Below are 13,091 nucleotides of genomic sequence, written 5' to 3'. Positions count from 1 at the left end.
ATATTTAGTTGTTCCTAAGAAAAATATTTATACTTAAATCCTGTGCTTTGCACAGTGATTTGCTAATAATAATAAAATGATGAGGATGGTAATTAACTTGTCCTGTGCTTCTCTATGCTTGAAATATATTGAATTCTCTTTGTAGAATTTCTTCTTCTTCTAACTCTATTAACTCAATTTATTTTTTTATAACACCATGGGAGAGATATTTAAAAACTAGAGTAACATTTAAAAAATATAGAATACATCATATGAAATATGTGCCCAGTGCTCCACTTTCCAATAGGATAAACCATAAGTAGTCTGAGTCAAGAGCTTCTGATTGGAATCACTCTGCAATACAGATGATGCTCTATAACTGTTAACCAGTATTGATTAAATGAATCAGACAGTCTTCTGCTTGAAGAACTTTCAAGGAAAGGTACATGCAGCATGCAGTGAGACAGTCATACCTGAGGATGTCTGGCTGGCTGCCCAGAAAGTTCTCTCTAAGCTTTAACTTAGTTCTTTAACCTCAGTTCAGAGTTCATAGCAGGCTAATTTGTAAACATCAAGGGGTTCCATTTCTCTGAGGTAGTCACATATTAACCAAGCTTGATGTAATTGAAGAGAATAACAATACAACTAGTTGACAGTGAGAAAGAAGTAGAAAAGGTAATCCAATGCCTAATCTCTTCCTGTAGGCACTGATTAGAGAATGCCAAGCATTGTTATTTAGAGGTTTCTTGTTAAGCATAAAGTTAAATTAGGAGTGTTAGTAATAGGAATTCAATATTTAATGTTAGATTAAATTACCCTCAGAGATGGATCATCACAAAAGATTATAATCGAATCTCATGGCAGGGTATCTATTTTGTGTGCAAGGTAATTCCATTCTGATATTAAAGTAAATTTTTATCACTGAAGCCTCTCTAATTTTGCGTATTTATAAGTTGTTACTATAACTGCTATTGTGGGAAATGGTTTGGTGGAAGAAGGCCTTACTGCAGCTGTTATTAGTGATAGGTGCTATGTCTGATTTTTTAATTTTTGAATTCTCCAGTTATTCTAGCTGTTTAATTGTATAAACAGTAATGTAATTAAATGTCATGATTATTTACAATTTAAGCATTTAAGCCATAGATCTAGGCACAGCATTTCTACAGAATAGGACAAGAAGATTACAGGATTTACTTATGATGTCATTACCCAATATAAACGCTTAACAGGTGGTTTTTAATTAATTAATTTTCACAAAGCTTTCCCACTTGTAGATAGCACTCTCATTTCAACTTTCAAAGTTATAGTTGCATATGTTTGTAGAAAATTTCATTCACTATTTGTCGACACCAGGAATTATACTTTACTTAAAAGTATGATGACCAATAAGATGACGTTGAATAAGACTAAATTTCAGGTGTTACTTTATAAGTTCAAAATCTTCATATTAATTGGTGCCTTACGACACTGTTGGAGAAGGAATGGCAACCCTTGTATTTTTGACTCGAGAATCCCATGGACGGAGGGGCCTGGTGGGCTACAGTCCATGAGGTCAAAAAGGGTCGACCATGACTGAGCAACTGAGCACATATGACACTGTGATTTACTTAAGTAACTGGCCCAATTTCCCAGATGAAGGACCTTTGCTATTCTAAGTTTGATGTTCTTAAGATCAGCAAGCTAAAGGGAGAAGCAGAACGTGGATTTAGATGTTCTGATTCTAAAGCCTACCAACTTGCCAGGTTTTTTTTCCATTCTTATAAATAATAGCAAACTTTGCTGTGTAGTATATCATATTTTCCTCTAAAATATTTAATCAGATTCTTTGTACAATTATTTGTATGTATAATAAGAGCTAACTCTATTTTCTATTTTTATAGTTTGCAAATCTAAATAGATTAAACATTTCGATGATATTGAAATCTCTCACCATGTTGAAGAAACTGAAAGCACATTATAGACCATAGGAAAAGAAAAGAAAGTTGAAATACCTTATTTTGTAAAAAATATACATGCATACACTGCTGTAGACTGAATGTTTGCGTCACTCCAAAATTCATGTATTGAAGCCACAGCCTGTTTGGAGATGGGACTTTGGGAGATGATTAGGTCATGAAGGTAGAATGCTCATGAATGGGATTAATGCCCTTTTAAGAGAGATCCCAAAGAACTCCCTCTTGGGCTTCCACCCTATAAGAACGCTGAGAGAAAGACTGTAGGCTGTGGACCATGAAGCCAGCCTTCATGAGACACGGAATCTGCAAATCTCCAAAATGGCAAAAAATAAATTTCTGTAGTTTATAAATCAGCCTATGGTATTCAGTTATAGCAGCCCAAACAGACTGAGACATATATGGACGTGTAAATGTGTATTTTTTAAATACCAGATTTTCTTGCAAAATGTTCTGTTGGGGAAATGGGTCAAAGTGGTGACATTTGCTTTATATAAAAATGTTTTCCAGATTATTTTATATTCATTAAATATTACTCTCTGACTTGCTATATGCTAAATACTGAATAGGGGAGTGTTCTGATTCCAGCTACATGGCCAGCTGAGCCGATGAAGACCACTTCTTTTGTCAATAATATATAAGATAGCTATTTATAATATAACAAAACAAACTTTTTGTAGAGAGCACATTCATAAATGGAAAAGGAAATCCACCAGTCCCAGAAATAACCTTGCAATTAAAAGCACAGGCATAGCTGTGCATTTTGAGACATTTTAAAATGTTGCCAAAATAATCTAGAGGTCTGGAAATTAATTTCAGGTTTTAAAGGCTTGACAAATAAGTTTGGAAGCCTACTTGGGATGAAAGATATGACCCCAGACCCAGATGAGTTTGAGAATAGGAAAGCTGAAAGCCTTGAAAATCTTTCCATACAAAACAAGGTGTAGAAAAATCCTACTCAGTGACTCATAGAAGCAGTAAGGAAGATTGCCATGACCTGGAGCTCTCATTATGGGGAAAAGGGACTGAGTATTAAGCAGATAAGTTTAAACTCAAAATCCACTCAACCTGCATTTTTAATTCTTTTTTACACATTCCACATGGAATAGTAAACAAAAGTAAAAAGTTTACTCTGTCTTAAAATCAGATTCTCAAGAAGCAAACTCTGAAATCAAGTTTTATGGGGAGAAAATATACTGAGGCATGGCTTCAGGAGCATGAGTATGTGGGTGAGGAGAGACAAGGACAAATTTGGGACTGTGATGCTGTCACAAATAAAGGCCACCACAGATCAGGACACCTGAGTCCAGGATGGCCCTTCAGAGTTGCCCTAAATAGTGGGCTGGGCCTTTGTGTCCCAGTATTGATGGGAGGAGAGCAAAGCCCTGAGTCAGGTAGATTCTTACAGCCAAGAGAAATCTGTGTGGAGGAACAAGGCTATGAGCTATCAGCAGGTAATTCTCTTGGCTGCTGGAAGATACATGTCTCCATTCTGAAAGTGATGAGGGGCATTTTCTAGCACCCATGGCTTTCCCCACCATCCATCCTTAGGCTGCTCTGATCTACCTTTATATAAAAGGGTAATCCCATCTGGAAAATTACAGAATTTAATTGCTCTCCTCCTGGAGAAATTTTCAAGGGAAGGTTAGTGGAACAAACTGTAGCCCCTAGTCTCTTCTACTAAAGCTTGTGTTTGGGCCACAACCGATATGTGTCACCTCCCCTATTACCCTTCTGGATTCCTCTCATTTCAGTGAAGCTCCTCTGAAGGTCTTAGTGGCTAATGTGTTAGGGTGACCCAAACTCTCATCACTAAATCTCTTTATACTAAGTAATTCTCAATCTGCAGCTCTTGTACTTGTCAGTAAGCATCAAAAGTCACAGGGAAAAACCAAAAAATGTGAAAATAGTCTTCCCTGCTACATTTCCCAATATTATATCTTCCTAATTATCATGATCAGTTACTGATACCAAAATGTGACTTCTTTCCTTACATGATAGTCTCATGACACGAGGAGACAAAGAAACCAGCAGAAGGCGGGGCTTAAAGTTTACTGGTTCTTATACTATTTCCTTCTGGAAGAGTTTTCCTTTTTTTGAACCAAGACCTCTATATGTTCATATCATAGATTCTGGGGATAGAAATCACGAATTCCCAAATGGAGCACTAGAAATTATGGTAACAAAGTTATTCCAAGTTTAACCTTAGGTACTCAGACTTACATATTTTTACCTCTTGAGGACATAACACTATATAAAAGAGTTACTAATTTAGATTATACACTAAATCCTGGAAAATGGTACTCTATTCTCCCTGCCCTCATCTCCAAGCAGATATTTCAGCTTTTGTCTCCAGCCATTTTATTTTTGTATTAGATTCTGAGGAATATGGTAAATTTTAGGGTCAGTGGTTCCTATCATAAGGTACCAACGTATTGACAGAGATTTACATTGAGGGAGAGGCAATGGTACAACAGTGGGGACAACACAGGGGTCTGGGCCATCTGTTCCTGCAGCCCAATCTTGTCCTGCTGTACTAGTTGTACCTACAACTGGGTATGTTACTTTTCATGATTGTTACTGCTGAGTCTGTCCAATCTAATGACTTGAATTTTCTGAGAGACTTCAGTTCATGATGTGTGGCTCTAGCCATGCAGTCATGTGATATCTGATGGCCAACTGCACTTCCTCTACCAGAACCTCATAGCATTCTTGCAGACATTTTTTTTTTAATAGTATATAATTCTTTGTTGCAGATGACAGGAGTTTCTTCCAGCATCGTAGGGGTCTATGTTGCTGTTCTTCTGTTGGGCATTTCCTTACTCTTTACCAAAGAGTGATACCTTTGTCAACACAGACGCACTGACTACCGTAGAGTTTCCTTGGTCACATGGCCTAAGCAGTAGGACTGCTTACACAGCAGTAACTGTGGACGTGTTGCAGAGCCCTTCCCTGCTCTGAACTTAGATCAGAAGGTAAACTTTCCAGGTCATTTGGTAAAAGGGACAAATAGTATTCCAAGTGTGCAATGTTCTGTCTCTAGAAGCTAAAGATACCTATTAGGAACTGTCTCCCTTTCTAGTACTGGGAGGCACAGGAGACTTGAAACATACATTGTCCTTTATTTTAGAAGGGAAATCTGGTTACGCCCCAGACCATCTGATTCTTCAAAACCTCTCCAATGCAGCAGGCCCTTGAATTCTCAGTGTTTATCTCACATCTTCTTGAGCGCTTGTACATTACAATTACCCGCCCTTTCTTACTCCTCTCTTGTGAACAACTTAATATTATTGAAGCTGTAAACCAATGGGAATGTCTATAGAATGTTTAGGAGGTCCAAGTCCCTATTATGATTGACAGAGGAAGAGGGATTTAACGTAGTTCTGGGAATAATCAGTGAATATAAACTACTCTGACCCTCCCTCATGATGGAGATACAAAAGAACACCTTCACCTGGCAATTGCTATTATCTATTCCCAAGATTATGTTAATTGCTCTAACAAAGATAGTATAGCTGCTCCAGCAGCTATACTTGGGGCTACTCTTTGCTTCTGCAGAGTTTGCAGTAATACAGCATAATCCTTCAGAATCCATCTGATTTTTATAAGCACTAGATAAATCCTTTGGCAAATGATGAATTAAATAGATATGTAATGAGGTTCGCTACTCTGCATTTTTTAGATATTTAAAGGTATTGTTAATTTTTGCATTCAGACAGATTTTTTGGTAAGTTTAACCTCTTTTCTCAGGTGGGCAGATTCAGATGTTTCTGCTGGACTTCTCCTATATTATAGCTTCTCCTTTATTATAACTTTAACCCAGAGACCAAGGTACACATGTGGGAGTTATGGCAATGACTGTGTCTATCTATTCTAATTGTACATACTGGTGAAATAAACATCAACTGAATTCATGGACTCAGTGGAATCATAGCTAATTATGACAAGGCTGGATTCAATTTATCATCTGTTCCAATATGCATCTGCTCTGAGAGGCCATGGTAACACTTTGAGTCCACTGGTTATCGTTGCTAACTTGGTCTCTGTTTCCCAGCAGTTCTCTATCTATTCCCATTTCTCTAGTGTATTTTTATTCAAGTGAGCGGACATAGGTCTCCTTGTGGGAGGATTGGATGAATCATAACTGTGCACTGGTTGTATTACAGTTTCCTTCCTCTTGCAAACTTGGTCTTTACATCAGTCAGTGTCATGCCAGGTTTGAAAACTGGCTCAAGTCCCAAATCTAAGAAAGGATAATTATTTTTTTTATTGCACCAGATGCCCTCCACCTCCAGATCATCCATAATTTATTATTTTGATTATATAGATTGAGAAATAGCATTGTTGGCTATCTCTATGACATTTTGATTTTAGTAACCATCTTTATATCTCTTCACACATCTGTCTCCACTGGCTAGCACTCTGACATTGCTATTCTTACTGATTATGCCTCACCACCAAGCCTTAATATGTTGAGGTTTTATCACTCTCTCTCTCTTACTATTAGGGAGTCAGTATCTATAGCAGTATCATCCCTTTTAAGCCCCATAACACAGAAGACATTGTTTAGCTTCTTAAAATTGCTGATGTCCTTACCAACAGGATATTCTTTTTGTTTTCCTTGCATATTTGTATTTCCCTTTATTCTATAGGAGAAAACGAATATTTTTAAATTTTATTGGAGTATACTTGATTTAAAATGTTGTGTCAGTTTCAGGTGTATAGCAAAGTAAATCAACAGGATATTTTTTTCATCACTTTCATAAACAGTATGTTCCAGTCTCTCCTAGAGAATATACCTAGCTAGTGGCTTTTCTGAACTTCATAGTCATTCCATCATAGTTTCACTTCTCAGAGCCATTTTACCCAGACCTCTACCACTTTCCATAGTAACTCTTGCATTTTTACTTCATGTTGAGAAAGCCATTTTTTTTTTCTAAGATTCTAAGAGTCAAATTAGCCACTATTAGCACTATCTCATTGGCGGATGCAGGGTGTTAGATCATGCATTAAGAGAGCAATTCCTTATCAATAAACACTCTCTTATGTAAATTTGCTTTCCATTAACCATATTCCAGCTCTCAATGTCTTTTTTTCTTTGTATCTCCCAGGACACGTTAGCTGGGTCCTGCAAGTCCTTCAGTTCATAGTGCTTTTCCTTGAGAGGCCCAGCAGTTCTCTGGCTCTGTTACATTGTGATTTGACCTTAGTTATGGGGTTGGTGGCCAGCACTGAAGGTGGCTGTAAATCCAGAGAGGAGTGCCACCTGACTTGCAAGACAGAAAGAAGCTTCTGTATTGTCTTTAAGCAAGAGGGGAGTGTTGATCTTATTAGAGACAGATGAGGTATTTCCACTGCCCAGAGTTTAGGAAATCTGAGATTTCAAGTTCTTGAGCATATCAACTCTTAATGTAGGTTAGAAAGTCTGAGTCATCTAGAAATCCATGTATATGGTCTGAATTTCATATAACTCTATTTTAATGATTTCAAACAAGTAATTTAATCTCTATTCAAAAACAAATTTAACTTCATGAATGAAGCTTTTTAAAAATCTTTTAAAAATACTTATCAAAGATTATAATTGTACACTATTGAGAAGTATAGAACAAAACACAATTATTGGAAGACAGTTGCTCTTCAATACTGTAAGGTATAGTTTGAGATGAGGCAATGAGGAAAGGAAGACGACTTCAACGGAGACAGATTACCTTGATTCAGGCAAGGAGGGGTGACAGTCAGTCTAACAACCAGGCTGAGCGCGTGCGGGATCAGGGAGGCTTCATATTTAAGGAGAGATTTTGCAGAAACGATAGGGGAAGATTTAGTAAGGCGGATGAACAGGGGTAGGGGATCCTGGTCTGGGGGTGGAAGGTCCTGGGCTGATGCAGTCTGCCCGGAGTATTGGGGTGGGACTTAAAGTTCAGTTTTGTCATCCCGGAAGTCAGGTGGTTCAGCAAGCGCCCTAAAGTCGTTATCTTCTTTTTCCAGGCCCGAGGACTTTGAGGTCTTTATCTTCTTTTCTAGGCCCAAGGACTCCTTCAAATATTCTGTTGGCCTCTGCCACACATCAACACAAATCAGCCACAAGTATACATATGCCTGAGAATGAAGTTTATTGATTGTATTTATATCCCATTCATAATCATTTAAAGTTTGTTGCAGGCTAAATAAATGTACTTATTGCCCATAAGCATGTTTTAAACATACAAGTGGACTTAACCTCACTTATAATATTTATTTAACCATGCAACACAGTTTTACTGTGCTACTTTTTGTCATACATACAAACTAGCTAATTTCAGAAGTGAATAAAACAGGTTTAGGAACTATATCTAACTACAGTAGCCAGCAGCCTTCAAGATGGCCCCATGATCCTTACTCTCTAGTATCCATAGCCTTATGTGATATCCCAGTTTTCTGTATATACTGTACATATAGTATACACTTTGATAATACTATATTACTTATGAGCTTAGGTTATAGAAGACTATGGTTTCCATCTTGGGATCTCTCTTTCCCTTCCCCTCTCTCTCTGGAGGAAGCAAACTGCCATGTTTTCAGAGACCTTATAAAGAGGCTGACAGGAAGAAGAGCTGAACTTTGGTGAATAGCCATGTGGGAACGTGTTTCCTTGCCAACAGACATGTGAGTGGGCTTGCAAGCAGGTTCTCCTATCCCAGGCCACTTTTAGCATGCCTACAGCACTGGTGCATAGTTTGGCTGAAATCTCTTGAGAGAGCATGAGGCACACTTTAGCTAAGCCACTCCCACATTCCTGAGCCTCAGAAACTATGAGAGATAATAAATGCTTATTATGTTAAACTGCTAAATTGTGGGGTAATTTGTTATGCGGCAACAGATAACAAATATATCCATCAAACATTAATTAATGGGAATTTATGCAGATTCATACGTTTTAAAAATTAAACTACTATATCACTCAGATATCAAAACATTATAAAATAAACATTTTTAATGCATCTCTGTTCCATAAATGTTTTCCATTTATATGCAAATATACTGATTGATAAGCAATTCATTTTCATCTTTAAAAACCCTATGGATTTATTAGAAAAACAGCTAGAATCCAATCATCAATAAGAGAGATATATGTATTTATAAGAAATATATATATAGATATTTAAAAACTATATGCAGCCTCACATTAAAAAAAAAAATAGCTCAAGTAAGCTTATGAATCAAAGCCATTTCCATCCTACAAGTGTTCACTGCTCAGTCTTCCTGACCTTTTGCAACTCCATGGACTGCAGCCCACCAGGCTCCTCTGTCCATGGAATTCTCCAGGCAAGAATACTGGAGTGGGTTGTTATTCTCTTCTCCAGGGGATCTTCCTGACCCAAGGATGGATGCATAGCAGGTCTCCTGCATTGCAGGCAGTTTCTTTACTGTCTGAGCCACCAGGAAGTCAAAAGGGTTCACAATTTAAGATCACCAGATATAGTCCCTCCCCCTCCAGCAGGTAGAAACTATTGTTCTCTGCCTCACCTGTCCAAAATGTTTATAAAGAAAACAGAATAACGTTAAAACAATATTAATTTCCTGTGTAAGAAAAATGTAAATATGGAAGAACAATTCAGCTTCTGCTTTAACAAGGTGGTCAGCTGCTGCTGCTGCTGCTGCTAAGTCGCTTCAGTCGTGTCCGACTCTGTGTGACCCCATAGACGGCAGCCCACCAGGTGCCCCCGTCCCTGGGATTCTCCAGGCAAGAACACTGGAGTGGGTTGCCATTTCCTTCTCCAATGCGTGAAAGTGAAGTGGCTCAGTTGTGTCCAACTGTTAGCAATCCCATGGACTGCAGCCTACCAGGTTCCTCTGTCCATGGGATTTTCCAGGCAAGAGTACTGGAGTGGGGTGCCATTGCCTTCTCCAAAGTAGTCAGTCACATTTAAAACAATGATTGCATGGCTTCTCTCTTCTCCATCAAACTGAAGGTTTCCAGTCCAGAGGGGAGGACTTCCCTCCTCACAAAAGCTTAAAGGGCTTTGCTACCAATTAAGTTCTGTGTTATGAGAGAAAACTCTTCAGTTGTATGTTTTTCTAAGTATATGAAGGAGTAAATTCTGTTTTACAAATGACTATAGTTAAATAAGATGGAAAACTAAGATATTGTTTCCTTTTTTTCTTTGTATTATTATTGGGGGAGGGGAAATAGTGGGTCAAGACAATAACAAGACTGTTTTCTTCACAAGAAAAGAAATCAGCGCTTGTTGTATATGGATGTACAAGTGCCTGTGATAATATTTCTAATTTAATTGACTTTCCCTCTTTTGTTCAACGTATAGATGATTCTTCTCTAATAAAGCCATGAACTAAAGAAGAGGATATTCAGCCTCTAGTTTTGTATTTCATCCAGATTCTAGGTGTCACTGCTCTGATAATTAATAAAGCCAGAAAACTATCACTATCCCATTTGCACTCATGAGTCTTCTCCATTTGCACATATAGAATCGAGGTTTATATAATATTTTAGGTAATTTTCTGAGGAAAGGAGAACAGTAAAATCAGAAAAGTTGAAAGAAGCCATAGCATTGTTGTCGGCATAAAGTTTTCTAATGGAAATATATAAGAACTCATTTTAAAGTTTCCAATTTTGACTCATTAATAAAAGTAAAGAAGAGAGGAGGATAAAGAGCTCTGTTAGAAGTGATGCAAAAGGAAAGCACAGAGATGTATTTTGGGGCAAAAGCCATGAAGGGAATTGTGTTATTTTGTATATATACAAATATAGAACTATACAGCTTTAAACTAGGCAAAATTAAGAAATGAGAGAGCAGCATATTTTAAGATATGCATTATTGATTTGAGCTAAGGAATTTATTATGGATTACTCTTGAGGGTTTGCTATGTATTTTAGAGTGCAGAATGATCAAGCCAGGTAATTGGGGAACTTGCCAGGAATAGAAATTGGCTGTATATATTAAACATCGCATCGCTGTATTTTTAGGAAGCTCTCCAAAAAAGCTCGTCAATCTTCGAGTACATGGAATCTTGAGCAGTGATTGTGTTAGACTGCTTTGCATGGAATTCTTGGCAATAAATAGCTATGGGTTATTGGGCAGCTTGTCAACCACATATCATATATTTGTTCTTCTAGAAAGGGAAACTTATTTCCCAGTGGAGAAGTGAAATCTACAGCAGGGATTCATTTTGGAATGAAATATAACACTATGGAACAAGATGTGAGTTTCTTATTTGCCCTCTGAGCTGTCAATTTCTTTTATTGGATTGGCTACATTTTTCTTCTTTTTAATTGTATCACATTTGTTATTTCTAATCTTATATACTTTAAATTAAACTGGGAAATTTACTTTCTTTGTGTAAAGTGAGATTAAATTACTGTGAACGCAATGAGGGAGTAGGTGGCTGGAAGTAAGCCAGAATTCAAGGAAAAGGAGTGTGAATGTGAACTCTGTTTTCCATCTTAGCCTTGCTGTCTTGCTGACAGCATCAGAGAGGTGAGGCAAGCAAAAAGCAGCTGTGGAAGCAAGAAACCAAGCACTGAGAACTGAAATGGATCAACAGCACCAGTTTTTAACTAAACAGTTTAGAAAAGCAGAGCCATTCATAGCCAGCTATTAAATGATGTGGAAACCATTTGAAGGCTTAAGGTTTAGGAGAGCAGAGTGGAAAATAATATTGAAGATGCTTGAAGAAATGTAGCAAGAGTGAGATAACACTTTTAAAACTATAAGAGAAGCCTCTATGCATGAAGCTGTTACTGATACTTTGTTTTGTAATTCTGCATCCTTGTAGGAGCACTATGTAAAACAGCAAATCTTGCTTTTAAGCAAACAGTAATTTAAAATTTAATGACTCAATGTGAGGTAGATGGCTCCATGTACATTATACTGGCTTTCAGGATGCTCTCGTACATTCCTCCCTAAAACTCTTAGTCTAGACTTCAATGAACCAAGATAGTTCTTCTAGAACCCTACTTTACTGATTTCTAACTTTACCCTGACCCTCCTTATGCCTGTCATACCACTTCTCCTGTCATAGCCTTGTTGCTCTCAGGAATTCAGCCCTTCACTATCTCTGTTCTATGAAGCCTTCTCTCTGATCATCATGTCCTCTGATTCAGGTGAGTTTCCTCTGCTAGGAAACTAGCAGGGGACTAGTTTCCTAGGACTAGGACTACACTGATGTGCTCCTGTTCCTTTTCTGCTGTCACTCAATCCACTGATGTCCTTCCTTCTGACTTTAACAAGTTTTTAATCCCATGATCAGTCACTGTAAAAGTACCTTACTACAACTCTGTTGAAATCCAACTCTCTGCCTGCCTCATCCTTGTACCTAGAAGCTTAATGTGCCTGTGGGAAAATATACAACCACAATAACTCTTTGCATTTGAAATTCTTGATCATAAATCTTACATTGATTTTAACACTGCCCTACAGTCATTCTTTGTTCCCCCATTTACTGGTTGGCCCACTCTCCTCAATGAATTTCTGATGCCTGCTCCTCTCTAATACCTCCTTCACCATCCTCAACCTCTCATGATTATTAATTCACAAAATTAAGTAATCAAAAGATCATTTCTGTAGATGCCCCCAACATCTAATTACAGATATACTTCCATGCTGTTTTCCTCTTGCTGTGGATGAGCTGTTTACATTTTCTATCAAAAACTAATACTTAATATTTGTAACCTTGATCACACAGCTACTCAAGAACATTGCTCCAGCAATTTCTCTCCATCTCATTTATATCCTCATTCTTGGTAACTCTTTTCTCTTGACAAACTATCTTCCTTAGGCTTCCAGGGCAACCATGGTTGTTGTCATAATTGTTGTTTGATTTCCATCTTATTCCCTTGTTGCTAGACCTCAGTCTCCATGGTGATTTCTCTCAATTTCATAACCAGTTTGGAAGCCCCATTTCTTATCTATACTCCTTTGGTAATCCCATATAATCTTATGTCTGCAAAGTCTATGATATGAGTAAATGTGTTTGCTAAGTCCCAAATATACCCCAACCTAGCTGTCCAAACTCATAGATACAGTAGCCTACCTGATAATTCCACTTCTAAAACATAAGTATATTTAAAATTGAACACTTGATCATCACTCCCCAGTCTAAAAGGGAAAAATGAGCTGTTCTACCCCAATTCTTTCCCATCTATCTTAGTTGACAATAGCT

The 13,091-nt window shown here is 37.6% G+C and overlaps 1 long non-coding RNA gene across 1 annotated transcript; it reads right to left on the bottom strand.

Moving 5' to 3' along the window:
- Positions 1–7,620: 7,620 nt before the first annotated feature.
- LOC145529441 (uncharacterized) lies at positions 7,621–12,706 on the bottom strand. The gene is made up of 2 exons (XR_014071232.1): positions 12,602–12,706; positions 7,621–8,030 (listed from the first exon to the last, which is right to left on the bottom strand). It is a non-coding gene; the product is annotated as an uncharacterized LOC145529441 (long non-coding RNA).
- Positions 12,707–13,091: the final 385 nt, after the last annotated feature.

The sequence above is a fragment of the Giraffa tippelskirchi genome, chromosome 12 (genome assembly GCF_054371585.1).
Source record: "Giraffa tippelskirchi isolate mGirTip1 chromosome 12, T2T-mGirTip1v1.2.pri, whole genome shotgun sequence".
NCBI classification, from domain to species: domain Eukaryota; kingdom Metazoa; phylum Chordata; class Mammalia; order Artiodactyla; family Giraffidae; genus Giraffa; species Giraffa tippelskirchi.
Note: the sequence above shows the minus strand (reverse complement) of the source record. Positions and strands in the feature narration are given on the sequence as shown.